We start from the raw sequence: 13,909 nt of genomic DNA, 5'->3' as shown, positions 1-13,909 counted from the left end.
AGGTTGTGATGCCACCCTCAGTCACGCTCAGGGTAGGGCTGATCGGGGGGTTGGGGCACCGTCCCCTGTCACACTCAAGGCAGGGTTGATGGGGAGGTTGCGGCGCCACCCCCTGTCATGCACAGAGCAGGGCCAATCAGGGGGTTGGGGCACTGCCCCCTGTCACTCACAGAGCAGGGCCCATCAGGGGGGTTGGGGTTCTGTACCCTGTCACGCACAGAGCACGGCCCATCAGGGGGTTGGGGCGCTGCCCTCTATCACCCACAGAGCAGGGCCGATCAGGGGGTTGGGGCGCCACCACTCTAACACTCAGGGCAGGTCCCATGGGGGAGGAGGGGTTGGGGCGCATTCCCCTGTCACGAACAGAGCAGGGTCCATAGGGAGGTTGAGGCCCCGCCCCCTGTCACACACAGAGCTGCAGGGCCATCAGGGGGTTTGGGCGCTGCCCCCTGTCACGCTGATCCCGGTGCCGGGAGGCATATTACCCTTTTACTATATAGGGTAGAGACCTGGTGCATGGGTGGGGGCCGGCTGGTTTGCCCTGAAGGGTGTCCTGGATCAGGGTGGGGGTCCCCACTGGGGTGCCTGGCCAGCCTGGGTGAAGGGATGATGGCTGTTTGCAGCTGGTCACACACCCTTCAGGGTGGGGGTCCCCACTGGGGTGCCTGGCCAGTCTGGGTGAGGGGCTGAGGGCTGTTTTCAGTCTGGGGGTGACTGAAGCTCCCAACCGCTCCTTTTTTTCTTTTTCTTTTTTATTCTGGGCCAGCTTTAGCTCTGAGGCTTGGCTCCAGCTCTTAGGCCTCCGCTGCTGAAAGTAGGTTTCTGGCCTTTGCTTACAATCATGCGATCCTGCTGGCTGAAGCCCGGCGACTAAAGCAGGTTTCTGGGGTTTTGTTTAGCTTCTATATTTGTTACATAGTTGCTTAGAGTTGCAGCTCAGAGGCCTGCAGCGGCAGGCGGGGAACGTTGGAGTCCTCGTCACTGAAGCAAGCATGCCTCATGTTAGTTTCAAGCTGCCTGGCTGCCGGCTGCCATCTTGGCTGGCAGTTAATTTGCATATCGCCCTGATTAGCCAATGGGAAGGGTAGTGGTTGTACGCTAATTACCATGTTTCTCTTTTATTAGATAGGATAGTATTACAGATATCTCCCATTTCCCCTCTGTTACCCTCCTCCTCCCACCCATTCACCCCAGGTCTTCACTACCCTATTGTCCTTGTCCATGGGCTATGCATATAAGTATATAAGTTCTTTGGTTTATCTCTTCTCGACCCTCAACCACACATTGAGTTATGATTACTACTTTTTCAAAAGGTTGAGAAGACCTCTGGTGCTGGCTGAGGTGAAATAAGCCTGATGTGAAACAAGCCTAACTCTCCTGCTGAATACAATGAAAAACTCTAGACAAAATCCTCCCCACCCTGCCCCCCACGGCCAAAAAAAAAGCAAAGATGAGAAGTAATACCCAGCAGATTGGGAGGGCAGTCAAAACCTGAAGAAAGACAAGTGGTGATAAATTTTCTATTGTGCTTTTATTCTTCTTTACCTGCAGGCTTTGATTAGTAGACAAAGCCATACTGGGGACCTGCAGTGGTTGCAGGCAGTCAAAACTTCAAGAGGCATCTAAGGCTTCAAGAGAAAAACTAGTATTCCTGGGTAAAGAAGCCTCCGTTCTGCAGTGTGGAAGGCATTGCCATGATTTCTTTTTTCTCTCTATTCTCTTGCTGCTTCTCCCAAGAACAGGGCTGTACACACTGAAGTGAATCTGTGCAGGTGGCTACAACTCTGAGAGAATACCATTTTTCTTTCCAGAGCAGCAGAACTAAAGGGCCCCTGGGATTTGCATTGGAATCATCACCTGTAGAAAGAAAGACAGAACTTGTGGTGTAAACTTAACTCAGTCAATTGCTTGCTAAAACAAAAGCACATAAAATTTATCCAGAGCAATTTAACAGGCCTCTAGAGTCTCATAACATAAAATTTAAAATACTCATGGTGAAATTTAAAAAACTAGGTACACAAAAATGGAAAATCTGACCAATTCTTAAGAAAACAAAACAAAACATTGAACAGATGCCAACCGCCAATGTGTTGGAATTATCAGACAAAAACTTTAAAGCAGTTCATATAATTATCCTCAATGAGGTAAAGAGCTTTGAAATTAATGTTAAGATAGAAGTGCTTAGCAAAAAATAGAAACTGTGAAAGTAGAACCAACTGGAAAATTTAGAACTGAATGATATAATACCTTAAATAAAAATACTAGCTACATAAACTCATTTATCAGAATAAGTTGATAAAGAGTCAGTAATAGAACATAGATCAAGAGAACTTGTCCACTTTGAAGACTAGAAATAAAAACAATTGAAAAAATAAGCAGATTCTCTGAACAATATCAAATGCTCTTAACATTTATGTCACTGAAATCCCTGAAGGAAATGAAAAAATATTGATAAGGAAAAGTATTTGACGAAATGTCTGAAATTTTCCCAATTTTAGTGAAAGACATAAAGTTACAGATTTTGTTCAGTGAACTGCAAAAGAATAAAATTTCTTAAAAAGGCCAAGACACACCATAATCAAATAACTATAAACAACAACTTAAAGGCCAGGAGAAATTGAAGCATACTGTAGTAATGTTCTCCCACTATACATGATGTGATAGAGAAGTAAGTGTCTGTTTCCCCTAACTATGACATTTTGGCATTATTTTAAAATTATGTAGGTATAAGACACATCTCAGCTTGATTCAATGTGGGAATCAGAAGTATGTGGTGAAAAAATGAGGCCTACTTGACAAAATCTATTGGTATGACAGCTGGAAAGCTTTCGGAGAGAGAGTTTACTGTAAGTCAAGAAAGAACTCAGCATGAAATTGCCACTGGATGAATCTTTGGCCATTGTAGAGAAGGGCAATTCCAAGTGAAGCACGGTCTTGCTTTCATTTGTCCCCTGTTCTAGCTCTCATTCATTTTTTAAGTAAATATTAATGAACATCGTGGTGAATGAAGCAGATATAGCTACTTCTGTTGACTATTTCAATCTACTTCGGATTGTGTCAGAATCCTCTGTAGCAATTATAATTAAAACTTGAAATTCCTGTGCATAAAATCTTTAGTTAAAAAACTCTTGGGAGTTTCAAGATGGCTGTAGAGTAGGTGGAAGGTACACTCATCTTCTCCTGGCAACAAACTGAATTTACAGCTAAATTATAGAGCAATCAACCTGAATAACCAACTGGAGTATAGGTGAACAGGAGTGTTATATCCAAAGATTTATAGAAGAAGATACATAGGCATTGGTATGAAGGGCAGATACATGAAGAGGGCTGGCCCCTGCACCCATGTGTGGTGGCTGAGAAGCCAGAGGGATATAGGCTACCAAAGTCCCCCATGAGAAAGATAAATATCACATGATCTCACTCATTTGTGGATTATAATGAACAGCATAAACTGATGAACAAAAACAAATCCAAAGACAGAGAAGTATCGATTAGATGCTTAGACCTCAGAGGGAAGGTAGGGGAGGGTGGGGGTTAGGGGGAGAGATCAACCAAAGGATTTGTATGCATGCATATAAGCATAACCAATGGACACAGACACCAGGGGGGTGAGGGTATGAGTGGGGGTGGGGGTGGGCCAGTGGGGGGATAAGGACACATATGTAATACCTTAATCAATAAATAAAGGGGGAAAAATGTCCTCCATGAGGAGTGTGGGGTTTCAACCCAATGCCAGGACCTCCAACCCAAAGCACCAATGTTGGGAATTGAAGTTTGCATAGCATCCAACAGTGAAAATCAGTGGAGTCCCTGTCTGCCAGGAAGAGGAGGGAGCCTGCTAGAATCTCAGGTGCTCTCCTAGAGGGCCAACACACAGGAGCTTGCTCTCAGCACTCTCATTTCATTTCAACTAAACTGTGGCCCACTAAATTGGTTAGGTGACCTACAAACAAGTTACGTCTAGCAGTTTGAAAAACACCCTTTCAGTGAAGGAGGAAGGGCTTAATCTCTTTGATTTTTCTTCCACGGGTTTTTAAATTAAATAAATAAATATCAATAAACCAATAAATAGAATCTACAGTCTAGTCCTAACAAAAGCTCTATTCTCAGGAACTAGTGAGGCCTGTGTAAACTCAAACTACATTCGAAAGTCTGCGGGTAAGCCTGATTTTTACATGTATGAGATTTCAGAGCAGGCATCCAGACACAATCAATTCCAGATGCAAGTCCAAGTTACATTATATAAGTTAAAAATGATTTTATCTCATGATAGAAATATAAACATAATACTTACTTTTTTATTATTTCCCCTTTCAAACATTAATTGCATTCAACTTTATGAATTTGGCATGCACATATACTTATTCAGAGTGTCATCATTTAGTTGTATACTCTCCTGACCTTGATTCTTTTTCTCCAGATATCTGAAAGATTTTGGATGAAAGATCGCTATGGAATGGATCCCTATGACTTCACTAATGACATGAGAACATAGCTGGGTTTTCTATCAATATGTGGGAATTGGCTTTCATAATAATATGAGTAAGGAAAACATAGACTGGAGCCAACACTCTAAGATAGCTCTGTTCTATTTCCCAAGGCCTGGCCTCAAATACATTCTCAGGTTGTGATTTAAAGTAGTAGTCATTTTTTTTCACTGTGTCTCACAAGATAGGTAAAGATTTCATACTCAACACATTTACATAGACAGATTCCGATTTCAGTTATAGGCAATGAAACACATAAAATAGTCTGTCAGTCATATACTATTCCTAGCATGTTTTATTTCTTTTTCTTCTCCTTGAGAAAGGGTAAGAATATATACACTGAAGGGGATAGCATAACAGTAAGATTGAATAAGCCATATAAAGTAAAACATTTGTAGACTTTGCTCAGTAACAAATTACTTATAACACACAACTACGTCATGATATAGAAATTGGTAAATTATATGTCCTATGCTCTCTGGCTCTTATAAGGAATGGCATGCAAAAACCTGGCATTCATTAACACTTTACCTGAGAAACTCACACAACTCATGAGACTAAGTTATAGAATGGAAACAGAGCCAGTTATTAAAGAGATATTAACACAAGTCTATCCAGAAAGAAATAATTTTCAAATCTCCAGTTAACACTTTTCAATAAATAGGTAGAAAATAAAGTTCCATTAGTATGACCAATCGGCTGTGGTTTTATTTATTTATTTATTTATTTATTTGTTTATTTTTATTGTTTTATTGCTTAAAGTATTACAAAGGGTATTACATATGTGTCCTTTTTTCCCCCCGCCCTTGACAATCCCCTGGCCTCCCCTACCCCACAGTGTCTTATGTCCATTGGTTATGCTTATATGCATGCATTACAAGTCCTTCGGTTGATCTCTTACCCCCCTCCCTCCTGCCCCCCAACCCTCCCTGGCCTTCCCGCTGCAGTTTGACAATCTGTTTGAGGCAGCTCTGCCTCTGTATCTATTATTGTTCATAAGTTTTTAATGGTCTTTATTATCCATGAATGAGTGAGATCATGTGGTATTTTTCCTTCATTGACTGGCTTATTTCACTTAGCATAATGCTCTCCAGTTCCATCCATGCCGTTGCAAATGGTAAGAGTTCCTTCTTTTTTACAGCAGCATAGTATTAGGTTTCCCTTGCACAATGTGTCATCTCAACTTCCATTGTTATTTCTACAACTAGATTATTTGCTTTTTTGATATATAATGCATATTCATAGAAGTGCTTAAGTCATACATGTACAGTTCAATTAATGATCACAATGTGAGTATTTTCATGTAACTACTATTCAGATTAAGAAAAAGAACATTATCAGAGTCTCAATCCTCCTATACTCTCTCTCAATCATTAACCCTCTCTCGTATAAAATTTTAAGATATCACTTCATTTATTTGAATAAGATCTGAACTTCATTAATGGAAACATGATTTCAAAAAAAAGTTTTGTATTGCACTTTATAAACCACCAATCAAATTTGAAAAATCATTTACTATTGAATTTAGAGATCCTTAAGATACCCATTCTGCAGTTGTTTCTTGGAGAAGGAAGGTGAAATGAGGAATTCTTTCTATACCAACAAAATTGTTCTGGACACCAAGCTCCCAGACTTCTATCCCTGTTAGGGACAAAGTGCCAAACAAGTTTACATACTCAAAGTTATTTTCTACTTTGGGAGATACTCGAGGAAAAAAATACATAGATAACTATTAAATTCCCTTATAATATGTTTTATTTACGAAACAGCACTAAATTTGTGAGGTAAGAATAGTTCGGAGGAATGATGCTAATGAATCCAACACCTCAAATATCAACAGTCAGTATTTTCTCTGATCCCATAGAGCCCATTGTCCTCTGTAGTCAGGGAAAGTGTGTGACCAGAAAAAAGTTTAAGGGATTAATAGGAAAAAAAAGTTCAGATAAATCAATCACAACCCACAATTGACATTACAGCTAAACTGACAAGCCTGCCAGAAAAATTTTCCATACACACTGCTGTGTCACTGGCCATTGTTTTGTTCTCAGTATTTCCGTCTTGTACAGCCATGACTGGTGGCATTTGAGGAAAATGCCAACGCCTTTCTTTCCTCCTTCTCTGACATGTATACTGGATACTCACCAGACGCTCACTGAATTATGTGGCCCCTCTCGGAAATGTTGAAGCCCCTAGAGTGCCATTAACCATGATCTACAGAGGCTCTTGTCAGAATTAGACAAAAAGTAAAATTATAGTGGTGTGCTGATGCCATTTTAGTTAAAAGTCTGTCATCTTTGTCATTATAAATGTCTATTTCCTGCACTTTATAACTCAACTGAGGGAATTTGCCTTATAGTCAATAGAGTAGCTGAGAAAGTGTCAATCTTTCAAGATTTAAAAAAAAAACCCATAGGTACAAAATAAAATCTATTTTACTATTATGCTATAGTAAAAGATTGTGCGTGTGTGTGTGTGTGTGTATGTAGGAATGTGATTTTATCTAATAGGACTTGCTTTGAAGGAGAAGTAAATAATGGGTATTTAAACACACACACACACACACACACACACACACACACACACACACACACACACAAATTTAGGAAGCCCAGGAGAAAATGTAGAGAAAAAATATGACCTAAGTTTGAGTTATAGCTTTATAACCATCATCACATTTCTTTGCTTGCCTTTTACCCAGCTCCTTCTTTTTGGTCCCAGTTAATCTAATTATGATAACTAGATTTTTCTAGACTTCCTATTATTATTTAGATTTTAGTAAAAGAGAGAAATTGATTCTAATTTGACTACACTCTGAATGGTAGTGAATTTCCTGCAAGGTCTATAAAATAGTTTGTTACCTCTTTGTTTATGTACTCATTACCTTTTTATTTATGACTAGTACCCTGGTGCATGGATTCGTGCACATTGATAGGAAATTAATTAGAAGGTGACCGGCGGGGCAGGACTGGGTGAGATGGGCCAGACACAACTTGGAGCCAACCTCCTGAGTTCCCTACCCAGCTGGCAGCACCTGGGGCGGCGCCGTGGCTCGAAAGGCATCTGTGGAGTGGGCAGGTCCCTCCGGCATGTGGGGTCCTTTGGAGTGGTCTGCTTGGATCATGGCAAAACTGGCTCTCCAACATCCCCCCAGGGGGCCCAGATTGTGAGAGGGTGGTTCTCAGGTGACACACCCCAGAATTGGGCTCCCTCCTCTCTGGTTCTGGGATGCGACACCTGAGAATCACAGCTGCCAAGTCACCGCAGCTCCTGCCCCCTGGTAGTCATTGCGCATCATAGCTACTGGTCAGTGATGGTCACTTAGCCTTTTATATATATAGAATTTTCTTTGAATAGACTCTATGGGTTGCAAACCTGTCATCTGTTAATCATGAGCTACATGAGTTCTTAAAGATTTTTACAGTAGGTTGGCTGCTTATTAAGTAAGGTTTCCACTCAGAATCTCTTAGAAAACAAGAATAGTGTTTACTAATTATGAGGGCCTACTAGGTGCAAGCTGCTTGCTAGACATTTTATATTTTCATCATTAAAATAACCCTTCAAGCTTGGTATTTTTAATTCTCTTTTTTTTTGGTAAAAAGAGCTAATGCTTACAGAAATTAAGGATTACATTGCTGGCAAGTATGTGAATGAGGACTGGAATCAGATTCACTGTGGCTCCTATACCTATGAGATTTTCCTCCATGATAATTTGGAAACTAAATTATATTCCCTTGGGAGGGAAGGAATCCAATGCTTGTTGAATACCTAATCTGTGCCAAGCAACTTTAAAGTTTAATAATATATTTAATACTTATGTAAGAGTTGCAAATTAGATAGTATTATTTGCAATTCATAGAAAAACTAAGGCTCAGGATGATTAATTGGGGTAATTAAATAATTTGCTTGAGGTATCTAATTGTAGAGTTAAGCTTGGGTAGGTCTAACTGAAAAACCAATATTTTTTTCACTATAACGCTGAACTTTTATTTCTTAAATGTAATGTTCTAATCACAATAGAAAAATGATTATAAGATTAATTTGGTCATGTATCCACCTTTTTGTTTACTTTATGAATATTTACAAACATATATTCTATATATCAAGCACTAGAATGCTCATTGGTTGCTTATTTACAGTTCTATTTTTGTGTTCTCTTATGCTTTGCCTTTTCCACTTTCAGCTTCTCCTTCAACTATGCATAAACCACTATTTCACAACAAGCAATTCATGGGTCACTTATTTTTAAAAATGCTTTGTGAAACAAAAGGTTCTATCTATAGCCAAATAAGTTTGAGAAATTCTACATGGTATACCACATGCTTACAGATTCACAATGAACATTAGTATATTGAAAGTTTTGAGTAATCTTGCAGGAATGAAATCTGTTTAAAACAGAGGATAACCCTGCAGCACTAATTTTTGTTTTTGCATGTAATGCCTATTAGCACCCAATGAAATTAGTGATCCAGGCCGCATGCCTTAAGAAATGCTGGCCTAGCTCATTACATGGTACTGCTTATCCCAGAACTGTACTGCTTGCAGAACCCTTTGCAGTAATATGTAAGTCATTTTTAATAACGTAATTATTCAGATATTTGTAGTGTCATCACTTCATAATGCCAACCAAGTTAATGAAAGAAAAACCAAATATGGAATTTGATTAATTCTACATATCTTGAGCTTTGGGAAACTATTGTTTTTCTTAAAGGGCACAGGTTATTCTGAAGAGGACACATTTTAACAAATATATATATATATATATATATATATATATATATATATATACACACACACTAGATGCCTAGTGCATGGATTCATGCACCGGTGGGGTCCCTTGGCCTGGCCTGCAGATATCAGGCTGAAACTGTCAGTCCAACATCCCCTGCGGGATGTAGTAGTGTGAAAAGTGGTAGGTGGCCAGGGAGAAGGCTGAGCCCAGGCCAGGTACCACACCACTCCTGTTCATCCCAGGCCCGCTGTGCCTGCCACAGCTGCTTGGTAGGCTTGTTGCCACTCTGCTGTGGGTGCTGCCACAGCTGTGCTCACCAGCCGTGAGCCCAGCATCTGGCACCTGTTGGTCAGCTGAACAGCACTCCAGCTGTGGGAGTGCACTGACCAGCAGGGGGCAGCTCCTGCGTTGAGCGTCTGCCCCCTGGTGGTCAGTGTGCATCATAGTGACCTTTTATATATATAGGTAATTTCAATAAATGACTATTTTTATAATTTTAGCACTAACTCAGCATGGTTTTCTTATATAGTTCCTGTAGTTACTGAGAAACAGAGTAGCATACTGGTTAAAAGATGGCCCAGAGTTAGATAGCCTGTTTGAATAATCCACAACAGGGGGTGGGGAACGTCTGGCCTGCAGGCTGTATAAAGCCCGTGAAATCATTTGGTCTGGCCCTACCAAGGCATTAGAGGTGAGTTAATTAAATGTTTGACCAAATATAGCAGGCTAATTTTTAAGTTGAAAATTTTGTATGGCCTGTGAATGATATTATAAATATTCAAATGGCCCTTGGCAGCTCTACTATTTACTACCTTGTTAAGTGTATGTGCTTCGATTTCCTCTAGTAAACAAATGAAGATATTATTTCTATTAAATAATACATTTAGCATTCCTTGCTCATAGTAAGTGCTTATTAAGTAACTAGTAGCCCGGTGCACAAAAATTTGTGCACTCGGGGGTGAGGGTGAGGGTGAGGTGTGGGGCCAGACCCCTCAGCCCGACCTGCATCCTCTGTCATGTTCCAGGACCCTGGCCACTCCTGGCCTAGGCACAGGCCTACAGGCTTGGGGTGGCCTGGCTCCTGAGGCCCCATTTTATCAAGAGAACAAAGTCGGCGTTAGTTACAGCCCTCACTGAACCCAGTACACTGCATCTGTGCATACAACTGCCTCGTTCATGTGCCTGCTTCGCCCTACTGAATTACTAACATCTTGAGGACATAGCTCTGTCTTATCCTGCTTCACCTTCAGTGCCTGGCCTGGTGCCAGGGACCTGAGAGGTTTGCTGAGTGAGTGAATAATGAGTGAGTGAATGAGTGAATGAATGAGCGAGTAAGTGAATGAGCTAGTCCCAGCCCCACTCCTGGCTCCCTGAAGCCCACTTGGGAAATTTCCCGCTCTGCTCCCAGGGCCTGGCGCCCCTCTCCTGGCTGCATACTGAATTATTAACATCTTGAGAACATAGCTCTGTCTTATCCTGCTTCAACTTCAGTGCCTGGCCTGGTGCCAGGGACCTGAGAGGGTTTGCTGAGCGAGTGAATGAGTGAATGAATGAGCAAGTAAGTGAATGAGCAAGCAGCTACCGGTCGGGATAGTTCGCACTCCACTCTGGGCTGCCTGACGCAAACCCCGGGAAGTTCCCACCCTGCTCTCAGCAGCCCCTCTCCTGGCTGCGTAGTTCGCACTCCACTCTGGGCTGCCTGACACAAACCCCTGGCAGTTCCTGCCCTGCTCCCAGGGGCCCCACTCCCCTCTCCCAGCTGCATAGTTTGTGCAGGGCAAAGGCGGCCTGGGTGTGCGTGTTGGCAGATCCTTGCATTAGCACCCGCCAACCCGGGATCCCTACACGAAGGCCGTTTGTGGGCACAGCCGATGGCTGATTGGTGCATTAGCACCCGCCAACCTGGGATCCCCACAGGAAGGCCGTTTGTGGGCATGGCCAGTAGCGGAATGGTACATTAGCACCCGCCAGCCAGGGATCCCCACGGAAGGGCCGTTTGTGGGTGTGTCCAGTGGCAGATCGCTGTGGTCCCTCCGGCCAGCCCTGGGTCGGGTCCCATATGGGCTGCCTGCCACCGGGGTCGCAGATAGCAGGCCCGGATGGCAGCGGGGCAGGTGGGATGGCACTGTCCTGCCTTGCCTGAAGTATGCAAATTAGACGCCATCTTTGTTGGCGGCTAACCGCCATCTTGGTTGGCAGTTAATTTGCATATCACCCTGATTAGCCGATGGGAAGCATGTTGGAGGTACGGTTAATTACCATGTTTGTCTATTATTAGATAGGATAGCTATTATTATTCTTCCCTCAACATAGGCCAACTGTATTACTTTTCCATTGTTCCCTTAATAAGTCAGTGCACACTGAGTTACTTAAAATAATACAAATTTATTTTCTTATGGTTCTATAGTCTGACATGGTTCTTACTTGGCTAAAATCAAGGTGTTGATAAGGCTGTGCTCCTTTCTGGAGTCTCAAGGGGAGTCCCCTTGAAATTTTATTATTACTAGAGGCTCGGTGCACAAAATTTGTGCACTGGGCGGGGGGGGGGGGTGTTCCCTCAGCCTGGCCTGTGCCCTCTCACAGTCCAGGAGCCCCACAATCGATTGCCCTGCAGAGGGAAGCCCTGCCCACCCACCACAGCAGCACCCGCTGGGGGCCTGGGCCTCCCTCAGAGGGGCAATTGATTGTGGGGCTCCATGATTAAATGCCCCAAAGAGGTAGGCCCCACCCACCTGGCTGGGACTCCGTGATCTATTACCTGCGCAAAAGGAGGCCCTGCCCACCCACCACAATGCCACTGTTCTTCCATTTGGTCGATTGGCATATAATGCTTTTATTATTATAGATTGGCAAATTCAGTTCACTGTGATTGTAAGCATGAGGATCCTATTCCCTTGCTTCCTGGCAGCTGAGGGATGTTCCTGATTCCAGAGATCACCCTATTACTTGGCTTGTGGCTCCCTGCCCCCATTTTCATAGTCAGTGGTAGTGGGTTGAGTCCCTCTCACACTTTGAATCTCTCCTGCTATCCTTCAAACACACTTCTCTGACTCATCAGCCTCCTTTTTCCATTTTTAAAAGCCAATGTGATTACATGGGGCCCACCTGTATAATCCAGGATAACTCCCTATATTTAAAGTTATTCACCTAAATTCTATCTTCAAAGTTCCACTTGCTATGTACCATAAAATATTCACAGTATTGGGGTTTAAGACATGGATATATTCAGAGTATGGAGGGCCATTATTCTGCCTACCACACCTTAAAACTACTTCTTTCAGTTCACTCTGAAATGTGTACTTGTAATAACCAATTCATAGAATTTTATACAAATGCAGTCAGTACTGAAAAATAAGACTTCTGGGTTGTTGCAAGAAGTAAAGATATGGCCAGGTTGGTGTGGCTCAGTGATTCAGCATTGACCTATGAACCAGGAGGTCTAGGTTTGATTCCTGGTCAGGCCACATGCCCAGGTTGCAGGCTCAATCTCCAGTGGGGAAAGTGCAGGAGGCAGCCAATCAATGGTTTTCTTTCATCATTGATGTTTCTCTCTCTCCCTCTTCCTCTCTGAAATCAATAAACTACATTTAAAAAAATAAAAGAAGTAAAGATATGCCTCAGCTATTTAAGACAATGATAAAAGGTGTTGATTCTTTAGAACTACATATCCTATCTAATAATAGACAAACATGGTAATTGACCATACCTTTGCTATGCCTCCCATTGGCTAATCAGTGTAATATTCAAATTAACTACCAACAAAGATGGCAGCTAATTTGCATACTGCAGGCAGGGCAGGCCAGTGCGAGCCGCCATCCGGGCCCCCGTGTGCCGCCTAAGCCCCGCTGCCAGCCGGGACCCCCGTGTGCGGCCCTGGGCGGCGGGACCCCTGTGTGCAGCCCTGGGCAGGCGGGACCCCCGTGTGTGACCCTGGGCAAGCGGGACCTCTGTGTAAAGTCCTGGGCGGAAGGGCTTGGTGGCGCGATCGGCCCGAGGAAGCCCTAGTCTTGCAGGGGCTGCTGAGGGCCCAATCAAAGACACAAACATGCAGGCCTGGCACCCAGAAGCCCCAAGGCCCACCACTTTGGTGCTGGGGCCTGATCAAAGACACAGATCTGCAGCCCCAGCACCCAGCAGCCCCAAGCCCTGCTGTCAAGGTGCTGGGTTGCTGGGGGTATCAGAGACACAAACCCACAGGCCCGGCACCCTGCAGACCTAAGGCCAGCCACTGCGGTGATGGGGCTGCTGGAGGCCGGATCAGAGGCACAAGCCAGCAGGGGTTCCCTGAACCCAGCAGCACCAAAGCCCCACCACCACAGTGCTGGGGCTGCTGGGGGCAGGATCGGAGACACAAACCCTGCGAGCCCTGCACAGGACAGGTGCTCTGCTCCAGGCAAAGTGCTTTCCCTCCAACCCAGCTCTCCCTGGGAGTCTGGCGCAGAGGGCGCTCTCCTTGGGAACCCAGAAATCCGCCCCTGGGGCGACTGTGCAGCAGCCACGCCTGGTGAGCCACGGAGAGGGTGACCTACCTATGCGGATGTGTATGCTGGTGGAGGCCACGCAACTGCCATAGTTGAAGTCGTCCTTGATGTAGGGGCGGGGGTAGCAGGGATCAGAGTTGGCCAGGTTGGCAATGGAACCCCAGCTCCCCACCGAATGACTAGAGCACACGGTCCTCAGTCACTTCCTGAGC

The sequence above is a fragment of the Myotis myotis genome, unplaced genomic scaffold (genome assembly GCF_014108235.1).
Source record: "Myotis myotis isolate mMyoMyo1 unplaced genomic scaffold, mMyoMyo1.p scaffold_m19_p_4, whole genome shotgun sequence".
Classification (NCBI taxonomy): domain Eukaryota; kingdom Metazoa; phylum Chordata; class Mammalia; order Chiroptera; family Vespertilionidae; genus Myotis; species Myotis myotis.
The sequence above is the reverse complement of the archived record's forward strand: the minus strand, read 5'-3'. Positions refer to the sequence as shown.